Source organism: Pan paniscus, chromosome 1 (assembly GCF_029289425.2).
Source record: "Pan paniscus chromosome 1, NHGRI_mPanPan1-v2.0_pri, whole genome shotgun sequence".
In the NCBI taxonomy this organism is placed as follows: domain Eukaryota; kingdom Metazoa; phylum Chordata; class Mammalia; order Primates; family Hominidae; genus Pan; species Pan paniscus.
In genome coordinates this window covers 227,356,231-227,378,919 of record NC_073249.2, presented here as the reverse complement: position 1 = coordinate 227,378,919, position 22,689 = coordinate 227,356,231, and the positions used below count along the sequence as shown (strand labels likewise).

The 22,689-nt window shown below is 47.5% G+C and overlaps 1 protein-coding gene across 10 annotated transcripts in view; it reads left to right on the top strand.

Moving 5' to 3' along the window:
• LOC100970807 (tubulin beta-8 chain-like) overlaps nt 1–5,320 on the top strand; it is a 61,487-nt gene extending 56,167 nt beyond the window's left edge. For all 10 annotated transcript variants that reach the window (XM_063595326.1, XM_063595320.1, XM_063595324.1 and 7 more), the window contains one exon: nt 552–5,320. The gene's annotated coding sequence lies outside the window, so the exon portion shown is untranslated. The remainder of the gene's footprint in view (nt 1–551) is intronic.
• The last annotated feature ends 17,369 nt before the right edge of the window (nt 5,321–22,689 follow it).

Below are 22,689 nucleotides of genomic sequence, written 5' to 3'. Positions count from 1 at the left end.
AGAAGTTTCTCCTCATAATTACCATCTTACTATCACTAAATCATAGCTAAAATAAGGAAATTATTCAAGAAGAAATAGAAATGTAATCTTATGAAGACATAAATTTAGAGATTTGTGGAAAGCCCTTCATAATTTTATGGTGTTCTCTTTGAGCTGGGATTATAGTTGACATTTCATTATAATATATTAGCTATTCTAGACTTTATGCATTTATGTAAAGTTTTCTTTGCTGCACTTTAAGTTCTGTGATACATGGGCAGAGCATGCAGGTTTGTTACATAGGTATACACGTGTCATGGTGGTTTGCTGCACCCATCAACCCATCATCTACATTAGGTATTCCTCCTAACACTATTTCTCCCCTAGCCTCTCACCCCACAACAGGCCCCAGTGTGTGATGTTCGCCTCCCTGTGTCCATGTGTTCTCATTGTTCAACTCCCACTTATGAGTGAGAACATGCAGTGTTTGGTTTTCTTTTCTTTTTTTCTTTCTCTCTTTTCTTTTTTTTTTTTTTTTTTTTTTGAGACAAACTTTCACTCTTGTTGTCCAGGTTGGAGTGCAATGGCGCGATCTCGGCTCACCGCAACCTCTGCCTCCCGGGTTCAAGCGATTCTCCTGCCTCAGCCTCCCAAGTAGCTAGGATTACAGGCATGTGCCAACATGCCTGGCTAATTGTTTGTATTTTTAGTAGAGACGGGGTTTCTCCATGTTGGTCAGGCTGGTCTCAACTCCCCACCTCAGCCTCCCGAAGATCTGAGACTACAGGTGTGAGCCAATGCTCCTGGCCTGGTTTTCTTTTCTTGTGTTAGTTTGCTGAGAATGATGGTTTCCAGCTTCATCTACGTCCCTGGAAAGGACATAAATGCGTAGTATTCCATGGTGTATATGTGCCACCTTTTCTTTATCCAGCTTATCATTAATGGGCATTTGGGTTGGTTCCAGGTCTTTGCTATTGTGAACAGTGCTGAAATAAACATACAGTGCATGTGTCTTTATAGTATAATAATTTATAATGCTTTGGGTATATACCCTGTAATGGGATTGCTGGGTCAAATTGTATTTCTGGTTCTAGATCCTTGAGGAATTGTCACACTGTCTTCCATAATGACTGAACTAATTTACACTCCTACCAACAGTATGAAAGCATTCCTATTTCTCCACAGCCTCATCAGCATCTGTTGTTTCCTGACTTTTAGTAATAGCCATTCTAACTGGCGTGAGATGGTATCTCATTGTGGTTTTGATTTGCATTTATCTAATGACCAGTGACGATGAGCTTTTTTTCATATGTTTGTTGGCCACATAAATGTCTTCTTTTGAGAAGCGTCTGTTTGTTTCCTTTGCCCACTTTTTGATGGGGTTGTTTTTTCTTGTAAATTTGTTTAAGTTCTTTGTAGATTCTGGATATTAGCCCTTTGTCAGACAGATAGATTGCAAAAATTTTCTCCCAATCTATAGGTTGTCTGTTCACTCTGATGATAGTTTATTTTGCTATGCAGAAGCTCTTTAGTTTAATTAGATCCCATTTGTCAACTTTGGCTTCTTTCGTTGCCGTTGCTTCTGGTGTTTTAGTCATAAAGTCTTTGCCCATGCCTATGTCCTGAATGGTATTGCCTAGGTTTTCTTCTAGGGTTTTTATGGTTTTAGGTCTTATGTTTAAGTCTTTATTCCATCTTCAGTTATTTTTTTGTATAAGGGGTAAGGAAGATGTCCAGTTTCAATTTCTGCATATGGCTAGCCAGTTTTCCCAACATGATTTATTAAATAAGGAATCCTTTCCCCGTTGCTTGTGTTTGTCAGGTTTGTCAAAGATCAGATGGTTGTATGTGTATGCTCTTATTTCAGAGTTCTATATTCTGGTTCATTGGTCTTTGTGTCTGTTTTTGTACCAGTACCATGCTGTTTTGGTTACTGTAGGCTTATAGTGTATTTTGAAATGCCTCCAGCTTTGTTATTTTTGCTTAGAATTGTCTTGGCTATTTGGGCTCTTTTTTGGTTCATGAGAATTTTTAAATAGTTTCTTCTAATTCTGTGAAGAATGTCATTGGTAGTTTAATGGGAATACCATTGAATTCTTTTATAAATTACTTTGGGGAGTATGGCTATTTTCACGAATTAATTCTTCCCTATCCATGAGCATGGAATGCTTCTCCATTTGTTTGTGTCCTATCTGATTTCTCTGAGCAGTGGTTTGTAGTCCTCCTTGAAGAGGTTCTTCACTTCTCGTTAGCTGTATTCTGATGTATTTTATTCTCTTTGTAGCAATTGTGGATGAGTTTCATTCATGATTTGGCTCTCTACTTGCCTGTTGTTGATGTATAGAAATACTAGCAATTTTTGCACATTGGTTTTGTATACTGAGATTCTGTTGATGTGGTTTATCAGCTTAAGAGGCTTTTGGGCTGAGATGATGGGGTTTTCTAGATACAGGATCATGTCATCTGCAAACAAAGATAATTTGACTTCCTCTCTTCCTATTTAAATACCTTTATTTCTTTCTCCTGCCTGATTGCCCTGGCCAGAAATTCCAGCACTATATTGAATAGGAGTGGTAAGAGAGGCCATCCTTGTCTTGTGCCAGTTTTCAAGGGGAATGCTTCCAGCTTTTGCTCATTCAGTATGATATTGGCTGTGGGTTTGTCATTTATGGCTCTTATTATTTTGAGGTGTGATCCTTCAATAGCTATTTTATTGAGGGTTTTTAACATGAAGGGATGTTGAATTTCATTGAAGGCCTCTTCTGCATCTATTGAGATAGTCGTGTTGTTTTATGTTTAGTTCTGTTTATGTGATGAATTACATTTATAGATTTACCTGTGTTGAACCAACCTTGTATCCCAGGGATGAAGCCATCTTGATCGTGGTGGGTCAAGGTATCCTTAACAGTCTTAAGTTCAGTCTTTTTACATAATCCCACATTTCTTGAAGGTTTTGTTGTTCATTCTTTTTTGTTCTTTTTTCTCTATTCTTTTCTTCCTGTCTTGTATCAGATAGTTTTCAAGCTCTGAGATTCTTTCCTCCACTTGGCCTATTCTGCTAGTGATACTTATGGTTGCATTGTGAAGTTCTCATGTTGTGTTTCTCACCTCCATCAGGTCAGTTATGTTCCTCTCTAAACTGAATATTCTGCTTATCAGCTACTGTGTTCTTTTATGATTTTTACCTTCTTGCATTAAGTTAGAACGTGCCCCTTTAGCTCAGTGAGGTTTGATATTACCCACCTCCTAAAGCCTACTTTTGTCAATTCAGCCATCTCAGCCTTGCGTCAGTTCTGTGCCCTTGCTGGGGAGGTGGTGTTGTCATTTAGAGGAGAAGAGGCATTCTGCCTTTTTGAGTTTTCAGCGTTTTTGTGTTGATGCTTTCTCATCTTTGTGGGCTTATCTACCTTTGATCTTTGACGTTGCTGACCTTTGAATGGGGTTTTTGTGGGGTCTTTTTTGTTGATATTGTTGTTGTTGCTTTCTGTTTGTTCTTAACAGTCAGACCACTCTTTCCTAGGGCTGCTGTGGTTTTCTGGGGGTCCACTCTGGACCCTAGTCACCTCAGTCTCTCCTGCACCTGGAGGTATCACCGGTGAAGGCTGCAAAACAGCAAAGATGGCAGCCTGATCCTTCCTCTGGGAGCACCGTCCAAGTGGGTACCGACTTGACGTCAGCTGGAACGCTCCTGTAGGAGGTGTCTGGAGACCCCTGTTGGGAGGCCTCACCCAGTCAGGAGAAACAAGATCAGGAACTGCTTAAAGAAGCAGTCTGGCTGCCCTTTGGCAGAGCAGGTATGCTGTGCTGTGCTGATCCCCGGGAGTCTCCAGAGCCAGCAGGCTGGAAAGGCTCAGCCGGCTGAACTGGGGAGATAGCAGCTACCCCTCTCCCTGGAGACTTCATCCCAGGGAGAAATCAGAGTTCTGTCCATAGAACTCTGGCTGGAGTTGCTAAAATTCCAATGGGGAGGCCCTGTCCAGTGAGGAGGGATGGATTTTGGTCTCACTTAAAGAAGCAGCCTGGCCACAATCAGGCACAGCAGCTGTGCTGTGTTATGGGGGACTCCTCCTGGTCCCTGGTGCCAGCAGGCTAGAGTGGCCAACTCAAACCACAGATATAGCGGCTGCCCTTCCCCCCAGGAACTCGGTCCATCTCTGGCTGTCTCCAGCCTGCTGCCGCTGGCCAGCTGGAATTCCAAGCCAATGGGACTTGTGAGGTGCTGTGGGAGTGGGGCCTCAGAATGATGTCACTTGGCTCCCTGGATTCAGCCCCCTTCCTAGGGGAATGCACAGATGTATCTCCCACTTTGCTGGAATTCTCGGGGCAGAGGATGCAAAACTCCTGGGTTTCCACGCATGCCCCAGTGAGCCAGCGAGCACTCCACTGAGACTCCACACAGCTCTGTGCTTCAGACCCAAGGCCATGGTGGCTGAGCTCACTGGGGGACCTCCCGATCTGCAGGTTGCAAAGATCCGTGGGAAAAGCATGGTTTCCCAGGCAGTCACACAATCACTCACCGCCTCCCTTGGCTGCGAGTGGGGGCTCCCTAGCTCCGTGCCACACCTGGATGGGCCATCACCCCACTTGCTTTTCCTCACTCCCTGTGGGCCTAGTGGGCCTAGTCAGTCCCAATGCAAGAACCTGGATACCTCAACTCAAGGTGCAGAATTCACTTGTAGTTTTCATTGCTCTCCATGAGAGCCATGGGCCACAGCTGCTTCTAATCGGCCAGCTTGGCCCCATCTAAAGTATGATTTCTTAATACATGAGATGTTTTAAGTACATGACAATAATGATATTTATCACAAATAATATTTTATCTCAATTTCATATAAAAATTGCTAATAAATCAATTATTTTTTGGTTACCACAAAGCTATCTGGAAATGTAACATCTGCCATTTATAAAATTTCTGTAGAGTTAATAGAACTTTTCTTGAAGGGAGGCCGGCAATATGCATCATGAATTCAAGCACTACCAGTGAAGTTGTGGAGTTTGAAGTGGTACTCACATCTTGTTACTGGGATTATAAATTCGTACAAACTTTATCTAATGTGACTAAACAATATATACCAAAATTATCAGTGGAAATACTCTCTGATTCAGCAATTTCATTTCCAGAAATTTACCCTACAGACATACTCATGATGCCTGGAATTATGTATGAATGGGAGAAAGTATTATACCACCTTTTTCATTAACAAAAGTCTGGAAATCACCTTAATGTTTATCAGTCACATTAATGATTATCACCTTACTGTGTATTGAAATTATGGTTATTCATATGATAGCATACTATGCAGCTATTTAAAAAAATAAATTTTAAAAGGATGCTCAAAAATGATGTCCAATATATGTTACAAAGTAAAAACCCTGGGTGCAGAGCCATGTGTCTGATATGCTTCCATTCCTATAAAATCAGAGTGTGTAGAAATGCATAGAATATCTCTATTAACTGGTAACTGTTACAAAATTCAAAGTTAATGCAGGCAAGACCTTTCTTTTTAATGCTAACACTCCAAGGAACTGCACAACATTTGAGGATTTCCAACACATGCCAATCTACCTTTGAACCTACAGATTTTAGGAAATGAGGCTCTTGAAAAATCAAGCATTAATATTCCTAGCTACAGTTGTTTGGGACATAATTAGAATTATCCATTCTTTGAAAGTTTGTAAAATTTGCTCATACAACCGTCTGGGCCTAGTCCTTCCTTTGTGAAAGATTTTATTTTACTAGAGATTTTATTCTCTTCACATTATAGTACTTCTTAGGTTTTCTATTTCTTCTTGATTCTTGAGTCAATTTTGGTACCACTTTGTACCCCACAGGGTGCTTGGGCTCAGAACACATCAGTCAAAGAAAGAGAGAAGAAAGGAAGGCAGGAAGGCAGGGTGAAAGGAAGGAAGGAAGGAAGAAGGAAGGAGACAAGGAAAGAGAGAGAAGGAAGGAAAGAATGAGAGAAGGAAGGATGGAGGGAGAGAAAGATGGAAAGAGAGAAAGAAGGAAATGAGAGAGAGAGAAGGAGAGAAGGAAGGAAGGAGGGAGAGAAAGAAGGAAAGGGAAAGAAGGAAAGAAACAAGGAAGCAGGGAGGGAGAGAAAGAGAAAGGGAGAGGAAGGAAGGAGGGAGAGAAAGAGGAAGGGAGAGGAAGGAAGGAGGGAGAGAAAGAGGGAAAGGGAAAGAAGGAAGGAAAGAAACAAGGAAGCAGGGAGGGAGAGAAAGAGGAAGGGAGAGGAAGGAAGGAGGGAGGGAAAGGAGACAGGGAGGGAGAGAGGGAGGGAGGGAGGAAAAGAAAGAAAGAGAGAAAGGTGAAAGGTGGGGACGGGAAGGGAAGAGGAGCCAGCCACAGGCTACAGGCTGTTTGTTCACTCTTTTACTTGACCCAAGAAGTTCTGCCTTTTAAATATTCCACCTTCTGCCATGAGTTACACTGTTCAATATTCATTTCTGAGAGCATTCAAAGGTCTCTGTGTGCCCTGCCATGATGGACCATGGCTTCAGCTCTCAAACACAACCCTCAGCCAAAATATTCATGACTGTTCCCTCCCATATACTCATCAATCCCCCATGCTATGGTCTGCATGTGTCCCCCAGAGCTCACGTGTTGGAAACTTAATCCTCTATATGACAGTGTTGAGAGGCAGGGCCTAATAAGAGTGATTAGGTTATAAGATTCTGCCCCCATGTATGGATTAATGTCATTATCTCAGGAGTGGGTTAGTTATCTTGGGAGTGGGCTTGTATTAAAAGCATGTTCAGCCCCTTTTGCTCTCTTTCTTTCTCAAACTCTTGCTCTTCTGCCTTCAGCCATGAGATGACACAGCCAGAAGGCCCTCACCAGATGCAGACCCCTCATCCTTGGACTTCCTAGCCTCCAGAACTCTAAGAAATAAATTTCTTTTCTTTATAGATTCCCTAGTCTGTGGTATTCTGTTATAGCAGCACGAAATGGGTTAAGATGCCCCATTACATGGAGAGTGCTGATCCACAGGGTTCAGATCATTGACTTAGGGCTTGGAGTCTTATACAACATCCCTATGGGAGTTGACCTCCATATTCCCTATCTTCCCGGAATCGCAAATGGTGATTTCAGATCAAAATATAGCCCAGATATTTTGCATTTGGCAATATTGCCCACTTTTCCACAACTTTATCATGTCAGGTTTGATGTGCTCACTTCTATGATCCCTGAAAGGATATGGGTTCAAGATCCTGCAAGGTTACAATCCAAGGATAGAAGAGCCTAGACAAGAGTCCCATCACCTGGGCGATCAGTGCAGAGATATGTCACAAAGCCCCCATAGGCAGAGCCTAGACAAGAGTTACATGACCTGGGTGACACGTAAACAACAATGACAACTTATTTTCATCCCCACTTCAGTCTTTGAGGTCAGACAGACCTGGATTCAAATCCAAGCTCCACCCCTCGCTGTGTGAGCTTGCTCGTGCTGCTAACCTCTCTGAGACTTGACTCTTCACTTGTGAAATGAGGATAAAGCCCCTTCTCTCAGGGGCTGTGCCAAGGATGAAATGAGTCATGCATTGGTCAGGACAGGTGATGCTGTGTAACAAGCCCCTAAACCTCAGTGGCGTCAACAGCAAAGTTGACTTCTTTTCTTTTCTTCTTTTTTTTTCTTTTGTTGGGGGTGGGGAGGTGGATGGAGTCTCACTCTGTCACCCAGGCTGGAGTGCAGTAGTGCAATCTCAGCTCACTGCAACCTCCACCTCCTGGGTTCAAGTGATTCTCCTGCCTCAGCCTCCTGAGTAGCTGGGGCTACAGATGTCTGCCACCAGGCCCGGCTAATTTTTTGTATTTTTAGTAGAGATGGGGTTTCACCATGTTAGTCAGGATGGTCTCGATCTCCTGACCTCATGATCTGCCCACCTCAGCCTCCCAAAGTGTTGGGATTACAGGCGTGAGCCACTGCACCCGGCCTTGACTTCTCAATTGATTTCACATCCATCACGGTTCAACAAGGGGGTTCTGGTGGTCGCAGTCAATGAGCCGAGACCATGCCACTGCACTCCAGCCTGAGTGACAGAGTGAGACTTCATCTCAAAAAAAAAAAAAGTCTCAGGCTACGTCTGAACTAGGAGGGTAGAAAGAATAGTCATTTTGGTTGCCACAAACCATCAAAACAAAGATGCAGATCATTGATGTAAAATTACAGTTAGTTCCTTCCCACTCCTTTTCAGCTTCTCTTCGTTGCTATGACCCAGCGTCTCCTGTGTCAGTTTTCAGTCTATTGTCTCCCAGCTCCTAGTGCACCTTTCAATATGTGCACTGTGATAAACTGGGAAGCACTTTTCAATACACCTTCTGGAAGTGAACATTCTGCAGGCATCTAGATAGAGGATGGAGAGACTGCAGGGGGCAGGAGCTCTCTGGCTGGACCTTGATCATGTTCAAGCCCCAACCACAGAGACCTAGGCATGGTCCCTCAGCCACCTTGCAGCCTTGGCTAGCAACATCTCGACATGGAAACCAAAACGCAGCAGAGCCCATGTGATCTGAAGTTCCTGAAAAGTTGCCCAGACCTCCTCTTGTGCCCACATACAAAGAGTGTGTACAGGGTCATGAGTGAGCATAATATTACAGAGGAATGTAAACAGGAAAACCATAGCATAGAGCAGTGGGGATCCGCAGCTCACAGTGATAGCATGGAAGTTTCCTGGTTACATGAAGTAATTAAGATGTATTTAAAAGCCAAGAGTACAAAATTAGACCTGATGAAAAACCAGAAGGAGTTATCATCCCAGCCAAGCAGAAAAGCCAAGCCTTCTCTCCCTTCTCAAGAAGGAACAGAAGACAATGATGTGATCTGTGAGTCATGTGTAACATGAAAGTACAGGAAAAGTTGAATTTCTGATACACAAATCTGAAAAGTTTTTATAGTAACAGATTTCAGGATTAAAAGTCAATATTTATTACTTCATTAAGAGCAAATAAATACTTTAAGAAAACCTTGTTGTTTTAACCAAAATTTTTAGTTTTGTATCACTATGTTTTTAATATTACAGCTAATTTAAATAATCTTTATAAACAATCTATCTGAGCTCAATCAGTTTTGACCTCAAGGTAAGATTTACGTAAACTTTTAATAACCTTGTATAATTTTTTCCGTCTTTTCCAGCTTTTTATACACATTTAGTTTTATCTATCTTTTTTATTCCTTCAATTTAAAATAATCCTTAAAAATCTCTAAGCGAATTTACTTTCTCTGAAACAAAAACTGGTATACATTTTGCATACAGAATTGTTTCTCTTGTATCTAGTAGTCTTAATCACATATATCTACCACAATATTAATACTTAGTAACCCTTATTTTAATAAAAAACCTAGGAAGCAAGAAATCTTGAATTGTCATATAGCAGTATCTTACAGATGAGAATAATTTCATAATTTAGAAATATGTGTTCCTAAAACATTTTTTTTTAAGATGGAGTTTCGCTCTTGTTGCCCAGGCTGGAGTGCAATGGAACAATCTCGGCTCACTGCAACCTCCGCCCCCCGGGTTCAAGCAATTCTCCTGCCTCAGCCTCCCAAGTAGCTGGGATTACAGGCACCCACCACCACACCTGGCTAATTTTTTGTATTTTTTAGTAGAGACGGGGTTTCTCCATGTTGGTCAGGCTGGTCTTGAGCTCCTGACCTTGGGTGATCCACCTGCCTCAGCCTCCCAAAGTGCTGGGATTACAGGCGTGAGGCACCACGCCTGGGCTGAAACATAAGTTTTTAAATTGGAAATAACCCAGATAGTTAATGAGTATCTATTATTTAATTTAACATAACTAAAATTTCAAAAATAGGCTGGGCATGGTGGCTCACACCTGTAATCCCAACACTTTAGAAGGCCAAGGCAGGAGTATCATGAGACCAGCCTGAGCAAAATAGTGAGATGCTGACTCTACAAAAAAAATAAAAATTAGATGAGCATGGTGGTGCATGCCTGTAATTACAGCTACTTGGGAGGCTGAGGTGGGAGGATCCCTTGAGGGCAGGAGGTCAAGGTTGCAGTGAGCTGTGATCATACCACTGTACTTCAGCCTGGGTGACAGACAGAGACACTGTCTCAAAAAAACTTCAAAAATACATTAAGATGTCTTGGATAGACATGTATCCATTTACATTTACTTATTTTTAACAGTTTATCTAGAGTATTTGTGAGAACTGAGGTATTAGGCAAAGCTAGTCATCATTTCTAGGTTATTTTCTTGTTAACCATGTTATAGCCTGTGAATATCAGGTGTTCACGTAAGTGGGGACTTCAAAGTTAAATACATGGGTATTTTACCAATAACTCAGAAAATTCCATTACTTTTGTTCAACAAACCGTATTAAATTGGTCTTATGTATTTAAAAAATCACAAAAACAAATATTCTTTTTTTCCTGTGTTTATAGCTTTATAACCTTCATGCCAAACCCTAGCACCTTAAAATATCTAGCAAATGTAAATATAAAACACAGTCAGAAATGTATGCTGACAATTCTGAAGACATTTCTATTTTTATTTTATCAATACTTTTAAAATTATTTGTGTTTATAAAAGAACTCTTTTGTCTGGGCACAGTGGTTCATGCCTATATCCCAGCACTTTGAGAGGCTGAGGCAAGAGGATCACTTGAGCTCAGGAGTTTGAGACCAGCCTGGGCAACATAGTGAGACCCAATCTCTACTAAGAATAAGATAAAAAATTACCAGGCATGGTGGTGCATGCCTATTGTCCCAGCTACTGGAGAGGATGAGGCAGGAGGATCACCTGAGCCTGGGAGGTTGAGGTAACAGTGAGCTCTGGTCCCACTACTGCACTCCAGCCTGGGGAACAGAGTGAGACCTTAGAGAGAGACCTTGTCTCAAAAAGAGAAAAAAATAAAGAATTATTTCATTCTTTTGTTTTTCTTCAGCCAAGTAACCTTGAATTGGTAATACCACAGACAGTAAGTTTCATCTCATCACCAGTAGACAAGTCAGGAGATTCAAAGTAGGCAGGGAAAAAAAAATAGATAGGCCAAAGAACTGAGACTTTTTCATTTTAGGGTTTTTAAAAATATAAACTATTTGAGTTCTGAATTTTCTTTCATGTTATTTGGCCATCAGGTTTAAAGTGTGCACTAGAAGCCAGGCGTGGTGGCTCATGCCTGTAATCCCAACACTTTGGGAGGCTGAGGCAGGTGGATCACTTGAGGCCAGGAGTTCGAGACCAGCCTGGCCAACATGACAAAAACCCATCTCTACTGAAAATACAAAAATTAACTGGGTGTGGTGGTGTGCACCTGTAGTCCCAGCTACTCGGGAGGCTGAGGCAGGAGAACTGCTCAAACCTGGGAGGTGGAGGTTGCAGTGAACCGAGATTGTACCACTGTACTCCAGCCTGGGAAACAGAGCAAGACTCTGTGTCAAAAAGAAAAAAAAAAAAAAATATATATATATATATATATATATAGGCCTGGGCGCAGTGGCTCATGCCTGTAATCCCAGCAGTTTGGGAGGCCGAGTTTCTCCATGTTGGTCAGGCTGGTCTCGAACTCCCAACCTCAGGTGATCCACCCGCCTAAGCCTCCCAAAGTGTTGGGATTACAGGCGTGAGCCACCGCGCCTGGCCTGCTTGTTCTTTTCATTTCATCCTGATCTCCGAATACAGGAGAGTAGCTGAGTTGGTGTTCACTAACAAGCACAGAAGCTTTGTTACATTTACAGTGTCATTCTTGGCAAAACCTGAAGTTTTGCCTCCCGGGTTCACGCCATTCTCCTGCCTCAGCCTCCCGAGTAGCTGGGACTAGAGGCGCCTGCCACCTCACCCAGCTAATTTTTTGTATTTTTAGTACAGACGGGGTTTCACTGTGTTAGCCAGGATGGTCTCGATCTCCTGACCTTGTGATCCACCCACCTCGGCCTCCCAGAGTGCTGGGATTACAGGCGTGAGCCACCGCGCCCAGCCAGAAGCTCTGTAATTTCAATGATGATTGTGCTTTTAATCTCTTTCTCCGCATCTGGCTCATGATAAAGTTTCAGGTGTCTTGATGGTATCTAAATCAGCTGTGGATTCGGTCCTGGAGAAACACAAGCATAACCTCTACGCCAAGTTATTATTTTACCTATTTCCCAACTTTTTGTTATTGGATCTCTCCACCAAACCAGTTGTTCTGCTTCTGTCTTTGCAGCTGGTTTCTATAGATGCTGTTCGTCTGCTGATAACATCTGGCCTTTGGGCAGGCTCGAAAAATTGAAAGTTAATAATGCTAGATTCAATTGTGTCTGGGCTGTCCCATAATCCCTGTTTCCCCCCTTTTTGTTTTATTATCAGTTGTTCATCTGTATGAAATCATAACTGAGCATTTTCAATTAACTGTGTGGAATGAACCACGTATGAAGAATCAGAAATCACATTAATAGGCATATCAAAAGCAGTCAATACCTCAATTACAGCTACAAGCTCCACTTTTTGAGCTGAAATATAGGGCGTCTGGAAAACTTTACCTTTTGATCCAGAATAAGAAGCTTTATCATTACTAGACCCATCTGTGAAACAATAAAAACGCTTAGCAGGCTGCAGGTTGTTTACTTAAGGAATTGTAAATGCAAACCGTTCACAGTCTTGCTCAGCTAAAAGGGTAGTAAAGAAACAGTCTTTTAAATCTATGACTATTAAAGGCCAGTTTTTTGGAATTATAGTAAGAGAAGGCAATCCTGGCTGTTATGTTTCCATAGGTTGTATAACTGAATTGATGGCTCTTAAGTCAGTTAACATTCTCCATTTACCTGATTTTTTCCTAATTATGAAAACTGGAGAATTCCAAGGGGAAGATGTTGGAGCTATGTGTCCATTTTCTAATTGTTCAGTAACTAATTTCTCTAAAGCATCCAGTTTCTCTTTGCTTAGCAGCCATTATTCTATCCATATTGGCTTATCTGTTAACCATTTGTAAAGGTGTAGGTTCTGGAGGCTTAACAATGGCCGCCGTCAAAAATGATATCCTAATCTTTGGCAGGAACTTTGTCTTTCCACTTGAAGCAGTTCTTTCAAACCTTGCAAATATTTTCCTAGTCCCATACCAGGAACATGCCCCATTTCATGAATTATATGTCGACTTTGAGGGCTATATAATTATTCTGCAATTAGAACTTGTGCTCCCCATTGTTGTAATAAATCTCTCCCCCATAAATTTATAGGTACAGAAGTTATAATTGGTTGAATAGTCCCAGGTTGTCCATTGGGCCCTTCACAATGCAAAATATAACTACTTTGATATACTTCAGGGGCTTTACCAACTCCAACTATGTTAAATTGAGTGGGTTGAATTGGCCACGCGGATGGCCACTGCTGTAGAGAAATAATTGAAATGTCCTCCTGTATCTACCAAACCTTTAAAGTTCTTTCCCTGAATAGTTATTTCACAGGTAGGACGTTTATCAGTAATTTGATTTACCCAATAAGCCACTTTGCCTTGTTTATTTGTGCTTCCAAATCCTCCTGTTCATTTAATTTCACTTTTTCCCATTCCCACATACGGCACAAGCAGGAGCCGATCTCCTGGCTCTGCTTTCCAGGGAACACAAGTAGATATAACAATTTGCATTTCCCCATTGTAATCTGAATCAATGACTCCTGTATGTATTTGTACCCCTTTTAAACTTAAACTAGACCTTTCTAAAAGTAATCCTATTGTCCCTGCTGGCAAGGGTCCACAGACTCCTGTTGGGACCTTTTGCAGGGGTTCCCCAGGTAGAGGGCTCACAGCTTTTGTGCAGCATAAATCTACTGCAATACTACCAGCTGTGGCGGGGGACAGACATTGTACGGGCGTGAGGAAATGGCCTGAGTTGGAAATGCCCCGGTTTAGAATGGGCCTAGGATGGGCCCCTCATGGCGTTTCCCGAAATCGGGTTCCGTTCTTTATCAAACTTAGAGTGACATTGGTTAGCCCAATGATTTCCTTTTTTACATTTTGGACATATTTCAGGCTCAGCAGTTTTCTTTTTTCCCCTATCTGGCAGCCTGACTCACTGATTTTTTTCTACATTCTTTTTTAGTATGAATAGCTTCTTTAAATTCTTTGAGTAATTTAAAAGGAAAAGGTTCAAATGTAGCTATAATATCTCCCTGTTGATCCGGGGGTGTATCCTAACAGGGAACTGCCAAGCCTCTAAATCACCCTCTCTTCTAGCTTGCTGAATTCCTGCCTGAATAGAACTGAGAGAGGTCGCTCCAGGCGCTGCTCGAACAGTCACTGGGGCAACTACTTTTCGCCCACAGTCCTCTGGAAAAGAAATATCTGGAGGGTCATTTTCTTCAAAATAATAATGAGGGGGTGCAGAAGGGTAGGGATGAACCTCTCCCTCCTTTGCCGCTTTAGCTTTAGCTGGCAAACAAACCTGGTCTGTAACCTCTTCTGTTACGTCGCTATACTGTCCTTCCTCCTCCTCCTCCTCCTCAGTGTGAAAAGGTTCCAAGGTGAAATGCACCAGACCCCATGCCTGTCCCATTGTTACCCTGATGCTTCCGAGCTCCCCTTCTTACTCACCACGGGGATGGCTTTAAGAGTACTCAGGTGTCCTCCAGCTAGTTCCACGTTCTCCAACCGTCGCTCTGGCGACCCTTCGACCTGGATTCGAGCCCCCACGATGGACGCCACTTGCAGAGACCAGCTCGGTCAGGAAGACCCTAACCCAGCGGCACTAGAAGAATTAAAGACACATACACAGAAATATAGAGGTGTGAAGTGGGAAATCAGGGGTCTCACAGCCTTCAGAGCTGACAGCCCCGAACAGAGATTTACCCACATATTTATTAACAGCAAACCAGTCATTAGCATTGTTTCTATAGATAACTAAAAGTATCCCTTACGGGAAATGAAGGGATGGGCCGGAATAAAGGGGTGGGTCTGGCTAGTTACCTGCAGCAGGAGCATGCCCTGAAGGCACAGATAGCTCACGCTATGTTTGTGGTTTGAGAACGTCTTTAAGCGGTTTTCCACCCTGGGCGGGCCAGGTGTTCCTTGCCCTCATTCCGGTAAACCCACAACCTTCCAGCGTGGGCGTTATGGCCATTATGAACATGTTACAGTGCTGCAGAGATTTTGTTTATGGCCAGTTTTGCGGCCAGTTTATGGCCAGATTTTGGGGGGCCTGTTCCCAACAGTAACCAATATTAAGTCATTCTCATTTCAACATTTAAACTCTTCCAACTGAATGCATTAAAAACAAAAGTCACACACCACTGTACCCCTTATACGTACACAGCGGTTGGCAAACATGTGACAGGTGGAGGTCCCAAGGCACCACTGGGAGCTTGTGAGCAGATGGGCGTCTTCCAGAACGCACTCTGCCGGCACTCGGCAACGTGAAGTGTTCACGTCCTGTGATGCAGCCTCTGCTCCAGGCCACTTCCGGAACTGCGAGGGAACAGCTGTGGGCGCGCTCATTTCAGCTTTGCTTCAGATCCTGGGAGTTGGGGGCACCTTCTTTTTTTTTTTTTTTTTTGTTTGAGATGGAGTCTTGCTCTGTCACCCAGGCTGGAGTGCAGTGGCGCGATCTCAGCTCACTGCAAGCTCCGCCTCCCGGGTTCACGCCATTCTCCTGCCTCAGCCTCCCGAGTAGCTGGGACTACAGGCACCCACCACCACGTCCGGCTAATTTTTTGTATTTTTAGTACAGACGGGGTTTCACCGTGTTAGCCAGGATAGTCTCGATCTCCTGACCTCGTGATCCGCCCATCTCAGCCTCCCATAAAGTGCTGGGATTACAGGCATGAGCCACCGCGCCCGGCTGGGGGCACCTTCTGGCCCACAATGAGGGAATAAGCAAACCAGAATGGGGGGTGCCTGCACAGAATACTCCTAAGTGCTCAGACACGGCGTCCACAGATGGATCCAAATCAGTGCTGGATGATGGGCACTCACCCCAGGTCTGCAGTCCAATAACACGGGCCTGAGCAGAAAGCACGTGGCATGGAGCCCCGTGGCAGATATGGGGACGAGCGGCCAATACATCAGCTCCGGTGTCTGAGGGGTTTCAGGGACATCAGAGAGAGCGGGGAACGAAGGGGGAAATCGCTTGGAGACCCAGGACGAGCCTGGCACACCAGGATGCCGATTCTGAAAGGGTGATTAAGGAGATTCCATGTTTTAAAAATCTGGATTTCTGGCTTCTTCTGAAAAAAATCAGAAGATGTTTAGCACAACAGCGTGGCATCGTCAGCTGTACTCCTGCCCCACCGTCCCCCAGGGAGCCTGGCTCATCCCATGGCTCACAGAGGCCCACAATGTGGCCAGACAGGTCCACTGATGGCTCAACACGTGCAACCCGGCTGCAGGGAGACGGGTACCAGCCCAGGAAGTGGGACACTGGCTGAAACATGATGGGATGCAGGGATGGGGTGGGATGGGAGACCAAACCCGTGTGAGGAATGAGGATAAAGGAGATGCTGGAGATAAAATCTGGGCAAGTGAGCAGGGGGTGGTCCTGCTGGCTGAGGCCAGAGATGCCAGCCCTCTCAGACTCCTGCGCTGGCCCTTCCACACCATCCCAGGCCCAAGGCCTCCCACACACAGCGTCACATGCACAAACAGCACCCTCCCCATGGCAACAGGTGACCCTGCCCCTTCACAGACCTCCCTGCCCCCACAGTCACCCCACATTTTAAAGGGAACTTGAGTCCATCCTGATATGTAAACGTGAGGTTAAATGTCTATCATGGGGGAGAACAGACAAATCTCCAGTGCAGAATAGTTCTAAATAGCCTAAGTGGAGGCTCTACTCTTGAGGAGATCCAGCCTAACTCCCCACCTCTCCAACGCGGCTCATCGCAGCGACCTCCTTCTCAGGAGTGCAGAGTGGAGGTCAGTGTGGAGTGAAGACGGACCAGGGTTAACATCGGCAGTGATCACTTGACCTCTGCACACTTGACTGGGTATTTCTCCCCAAAAAAAACCAGAACCTCAGTATGATCGTGAGGAAAATAGACAAATCCTAATTGAGGGACATTCTCCAAAATACCTGACCGGCCCTCCTCAAAACTGCCAAGGTCATGGAAAAAGGAAAGTCTGAAAAACTCACAGTTTAGGAACCTAAAGAGACTTGATTACTAAATGGAATATATCCTGGGATCCTGGAAAAGAAAAGGACATTAAGTAAAAACTAAGAAAATCTGAATAAAATGTGGCCTTTAGTTAATAAGAATCCATCAATATTGGTGCATTCGTTGTAACAAGTAGTTGTAACAAGTGCCACGCTAATGTAACACGTTAGTACTAGCGTAACTGGGTGCCAGGCGTTTGTAAACTCTGTTCCGTCTTCTCAATTGTTTTGTGAATCTAAAACCGTTCTTTAAAAAGAGTTTATTTAGTAGGCTGGGCATGGTGGCTCACACCTGCAATCCCAGCACTTGGGAAGGCCAAGACTGGTGGATCACTTGAGCTCAGGAGTTGGAGACATGCCTAGGTAACATGGCAAAACCCCGTCTCTACTAAAAATACAAAAACTAGCCAGGTGTGGTGGCGCACACCTGTAGTCGCAGCTACTTGGGAGGCTGAGGTGGGAGGATCGCTGGAGCCTGGGAGGTCGAGGTGGTAGTGAGCCAAGATTGCACCACTGCACTCCAGCCCGGGCAACCAGAGTGAGACCCTGTGTCCAAAAAAAAAAGAGTGTATGTAAAGTGAAAACAGAGAGAGTACAAGAAAAGAGGGAAACCAGGGGCTCAGTGGAGGTGGGCAGGGGCTGGTCCATGTGCATTCAGCCCACCTGGTTGGCAGCTGCCCAGGTGTCTCCTCAGGTGTCGGAACAGGAGTTTCTTCCACAGCCTTCAGTTTGCTCAGGTGGGCATGTGGCGATGGCAGACCCGTGGGCTGTGAGAAACTATGTTGCTGTTTTATCCAAGTCTTCACAGACCAAAGACGGGGCTTTGCCCAGAGGAGGCCTCGAGAAGCCAGGCTGGAGTTTGTGAAGAGAGTATGTGTCACTCACAGGACATATGACGCGTTTGCAACATGCGTTCTCAAAGTGGGAGCCACAGCAGTGTTCATTTTACTATTGCTGGGCCTGTAAATGGAGGGTTTTATCTTTTTCGTCAGCTGGTTCATTGAACAAGTGTTTACAGAGCACCTGCTAGGCAAATCCATCGTGACACTCGGTGTGCCCCCAAGGAGCTCACAGTCTAGCGGTAAAGATGGTGCATAAACTCCCTGACACTCAGGGTGGCAACAGCCACCCCGCCTGCTCCTCCCTTTCCTAATGCCCACACAGAGCAGACACTCGAGGGCTGCTTTTAGGAGTGCTGACTACATGCTTCCCTACCTCCATGTAGGCATGTGTGTACACAAGCGTGTCCTGTTTTCACCTTTTCACAAAACTATGTCAAAAGTGAAACATTTTGGAATACATTTCCAGTTATGCAAAATGTTTAAAATATGAATTTCTTCGGTTAACACAAATTAGGCATGAAATGTAGGCAACCCTGTTTACCAAGAAACATCAGGGTGCGGTGTGTGTCTGGGAGGTGCCCATGAGCACCTCATCTTGAGGCCAGTCTTCATGCTAGACCCTGGGTGGAGAGAGCGAGGCGGCTGGAGGTGGGTGTGACACCAGGTGACTTAGCGGCCCCAGGAGGGTGACTTCCCCTCCGGAGGTGCCATGCGACTGTACAGCTCAGGAGCACTCGGGTCACCTACAGGAGGGGCAACTCCTGGGTGTCTCCCAACAGAGCCCAAAACCTGGAAGTGGACAGAGCACCCCCCGCTCATCTCCGGGGTCCTCACCTCAGGGGAAGGGCGGCCATTCTGGCCAACACTGACCAATGCTCCAGCCCACACTGCCCTGCACTGCCTAGAAGGAGAACCTAGGCTGGGCTCCCAGACAGGAGAGAGGGGTGGGTTTGTGGGGCTAATTAATAGTAATAATAGGCCGGGAGCGGTGGCTCATGCCTGTAATCCCAGCACTTTGGGAGGCCGAGGTGGGTGGATCACCTTAGCTCAGGAGTTCAAGACCAGCCTGGCCAACATGGTGAAACCCCGTCTAAAAATGCAAAAAAACTAGCTGGGCGTGGTGGTGCCTGTAGTCCCAGCTACTCGGGAGGCTGAGACAGAATCACATGAACCCGGGAGGCGGAGCTTGCAGTGAGCCGAGATCGCGCCATTGCACCCAGCCTGGGCAACCAGAGTGAAACTCTGTCTCAAAAAAAAAAAAAAAAAAATCGTCATAATAATAATCCCCCCTCACCTGAGTTCTGGGAGGTCAATCCAGGTTCAAGATTCCTCCTTTGAAAGGTAGACTGGATTTGGATAAAGAGGGTGCCCATGCGTGTGGGGAGGAGGGGGCCCGGGATGCCGGTCCGTGTGAGGGGACGAGGGGGCCCGGGATGCGGGTCCGTGTGAGGGGACGAGGGGGCCCGGGATGCCGGTCCGTGTGAGGGGCTGAAGAGTTGCCCCCTGTGCTAGTCAGTGCCGCCGCCATAACCGAGCCCCGCCGGCTGCGCGGCGTCTTCAGCAAGCGTTTATTTGCTAATTCTGGGGGCTGGAGGTCCGCGGTCACGGTGTCCACAGACTGACTTCTCCAGAGGCCTCTCCTTGGCTTGTGGACACCGTCTTCTCCCTAAATCCTCATCTCCTCTTCTTATAGATTGTATCAGGGCCCGCCCCATGACCCCATTTAACCTTAATCGCCTCGTTAAAGACCCCATCTCCAAACAACCATATTCTGAGGTCCTGGGGGTTAGGGCCTCAGCACAGGAATTTGGGGCGGGGGGACACACACTCTGACTCCGCACCACCTCCCCACCACTGCGTGGTGTGTGCTGCGGTTTAGCTTGTGTGACTGTGATCTTTTTCATCAACTGGTTCATTGAACAAGTGTTCAACGGGCCCTCTAAGAAAGTAATTAAGGTCAAATGAGGCCCTAAGGGTGGGGCCCTGATCTGATAGAATTCGTGTCCTTATAAAACAGGCACCAGAGCACCCACTCCCTGTCTCCGTCGTGTGGGGACAGAGCAGGCAGCCGTCTGCAAGCCAGGTATGAGCCCTCGCCAGGAAAGGCCCAGCTCACACCTTGACCCTGGACTTCCAGCCCCTAGAACTGTGAGAAAATTAATTTCTGTTTAACCTACCCAGTCTGTGGTACAGTCATCTCTCAGTATCTGTGGGGCACTGATTCCAGGATCCCCACAGGTACCCAAATCCACAGATGTTCAAGTCCCCCAGTGGGCCGTCTGCATCCATGGAGGCAGCCCCAGCCTTGGAGACCGACTGTGTTTCCTTAGGGCAGCCCTAGGCGCAGCGGTGCAAGGAGAGCCACATTTACCCCTGGCGCTGCACGGCCCTGAGGCTGGGCAAGGCTGTCCACCCCGCTGTGAGAACCCCAGCCGGGAAGGTGTCCAGAAGGCAGTCCTGGGAACCCTGCACAGAGGCCCAGCGGGCACAAGGTTGGGGCAGCTCTGTTTCCAGCAGGCCGAGCCCGGGTGGCTGGAGAAGGAGCTCTGGAAGGTCAGCGTAGGGGCCGTCGGCCCCTGCAGACCCTGTGCCCAGCCCAGCATCCCGGGGAGCTCCCTCCACATGCTCATCCCACGAGGTTCCTGCTGCACTCAGAGTGGAGGGTGGGAGGCCTGGGGCGGAGGGCCGGGGGTTTGGAGGGGCTGAGGGGGACAAGGATGCACAAGGGGCCAGTGCAGAGGACAGCGCGACTCCCAGGGGCCCGGGGTCCTGGTCTTCCTGGTCCTGCCGTTTTTATTAGAAGCGAGCCCTCCACCCCAGTGGGTGTAGAGCCCAGGACACAGCAGAGGGTGGGGGGGGGGGTGGGGGGGCGGCATCGGGGCAGGTGGCAACCCCTTGGACGCAGGCTCAGGACGCCAGGGTCAGGGCGTGAGTGCCGGGGTCCCCTCAAAGCCGCGGGGTCCAAAGAGGCCGCCGGCCCCGGCCCCGCCCCCTCCTCCTCCTCCCCCTCCACCGCCAGGCCCGGGTGGCCGCCGCCTCCTCCGAACGTGGCCGCCTCCTCCGAACGTGGCCGCCTCCTCCGAACGTGGCCGCCTCCTCCGAACGTGGCCGCCTCCTCCGAACGTGGCCGCCTCCTCCGAACGTGGCCGCCTCCTCCGAACGTGGCCGCCTCCTCCGAACGTGGCCGCCTCCTCCGAACGTGGCCGCCTCCTCCGAACGTGGCCGCTTCCGCAGCGCCCGGCGCAGGCCGCACTCCGCCACCAGGGGGCGCCACAGCTCCTCGCGCCGCCGCCTCCCGCAAACACAAAGAGCCGCGCGGCCACGACGGCCGCGTGCCCGGAGCGCCGGGGTCTTTCCTGGACTCCAAAGTCAAGAGCTCACGTTCCGGGAGGATCTGTCCGCGGAAATTGGGTTCTGAGCGTTGCCGGACTCCGCCGCGGGGAGGCGGGTGAGGGGAGGGTGGCGGAGGGTCGGGGGTGCCGGGGGGTGCGGGAAGGCTGCGGGGGAGGCTGTTGGGTCCCCTCCCCGCCCCGCCGCGTCCCAGGGAACCCCGGCAGGGCACCCAGTGAGGGGGGCCCGGGCGTCCGCCGATTCCTCACTGCTGTCCCCGCCTGTGCCCGAAACCCCCGTTCACGTTCACCGAGAAAACAGACATAAACCCAGCCAGGCACATCCACTAGAATGGCTGTGATTTCAGAAAAGCAGAAGTAAATGCTGCCGAGGAGATGGAGAAGTTGGACCCCCTCGCGCATTGTCGGGGTGGGTGCAGCCGCGGTGCAAAAGGACCTTCCTCAGAAAGTTGAGCACGAAATTCCCATAGGCCCGGAAATTCCCCTCCCGGGCGCTCCCCAGAGAGCTGAAGACTGGGCGCATGCAGGCGGCAAATGTTCACAGCAAAGGGCGGCCCAGTGCGCAGCTGGAACATCAGCCCCAGGCAGTCGCTGCGACAGGGACGAGCCTGGGAAACGTGAAAATGCCCAGAACAGGGAATCCACAGATAAAGAAAAGGCATCGTGGTTGCCAGAGCTCGCGGGAGGGGGCAACAGGGACCGACCGCTTAATGTGTATGACGACGTGTTCTGGGACGAGGTGGGGTCAGGGTTGCAGGACAAGGTGAAAGCGCTAAATGCCACTGAATTGTTTGCTTTAACGTCATTCATTTTGTTATGTGAATTTCATCTCAATAGAATAAATAGGTCAGGCTGGCTGCAGGGCCCACCCCACCGCGGCCTGGAGCAGGGTCTTCTGGGGTGTACCACCTCTGCCCTCACCCAGGCTCCACCACGACCAGCTTCGTCCACCCCCCAGGAGACCATGAAGGCCCACGTCTGAAATCCTCACTAAGGCCACCCTCCCATCTCCCTGAACTATGGGTAGGACCCCTCTGGCCCCCAGCCCTGCCCTTGACCCGGCCCACCAAGCCCCCACCCAGATCCACACCACCAGGCACTCTTGCCCTTGGCCTGCTGCCAGGCTGGCCCCACTCCTTCTGGGCCTCCTGGAGCTTCAACCCCTGCCTCCACAGCAGACCCTGGCCTTTAGCATGCTCAGTCTCCTCAGTGGCAGCCCCGGGAGCAGCCCAGGGCCATCTTCTGGGGTCAAAGCCCTCCTCACTACCCACCCCCTTGCCAGGACTAGCTGTGTCCTGCAGCAGCCCAGCATGTGCCGTTGAGCTGGCCTTTTCTCAGGCCCAGTGCCCAAGGAGGAGCTGATTGCATAGGCTCAGAGTTTCCAGGAAGAGTGGGGACTCAGGTGTCTGCCCAGGTGTCTCCACCGCGTCCGCCAG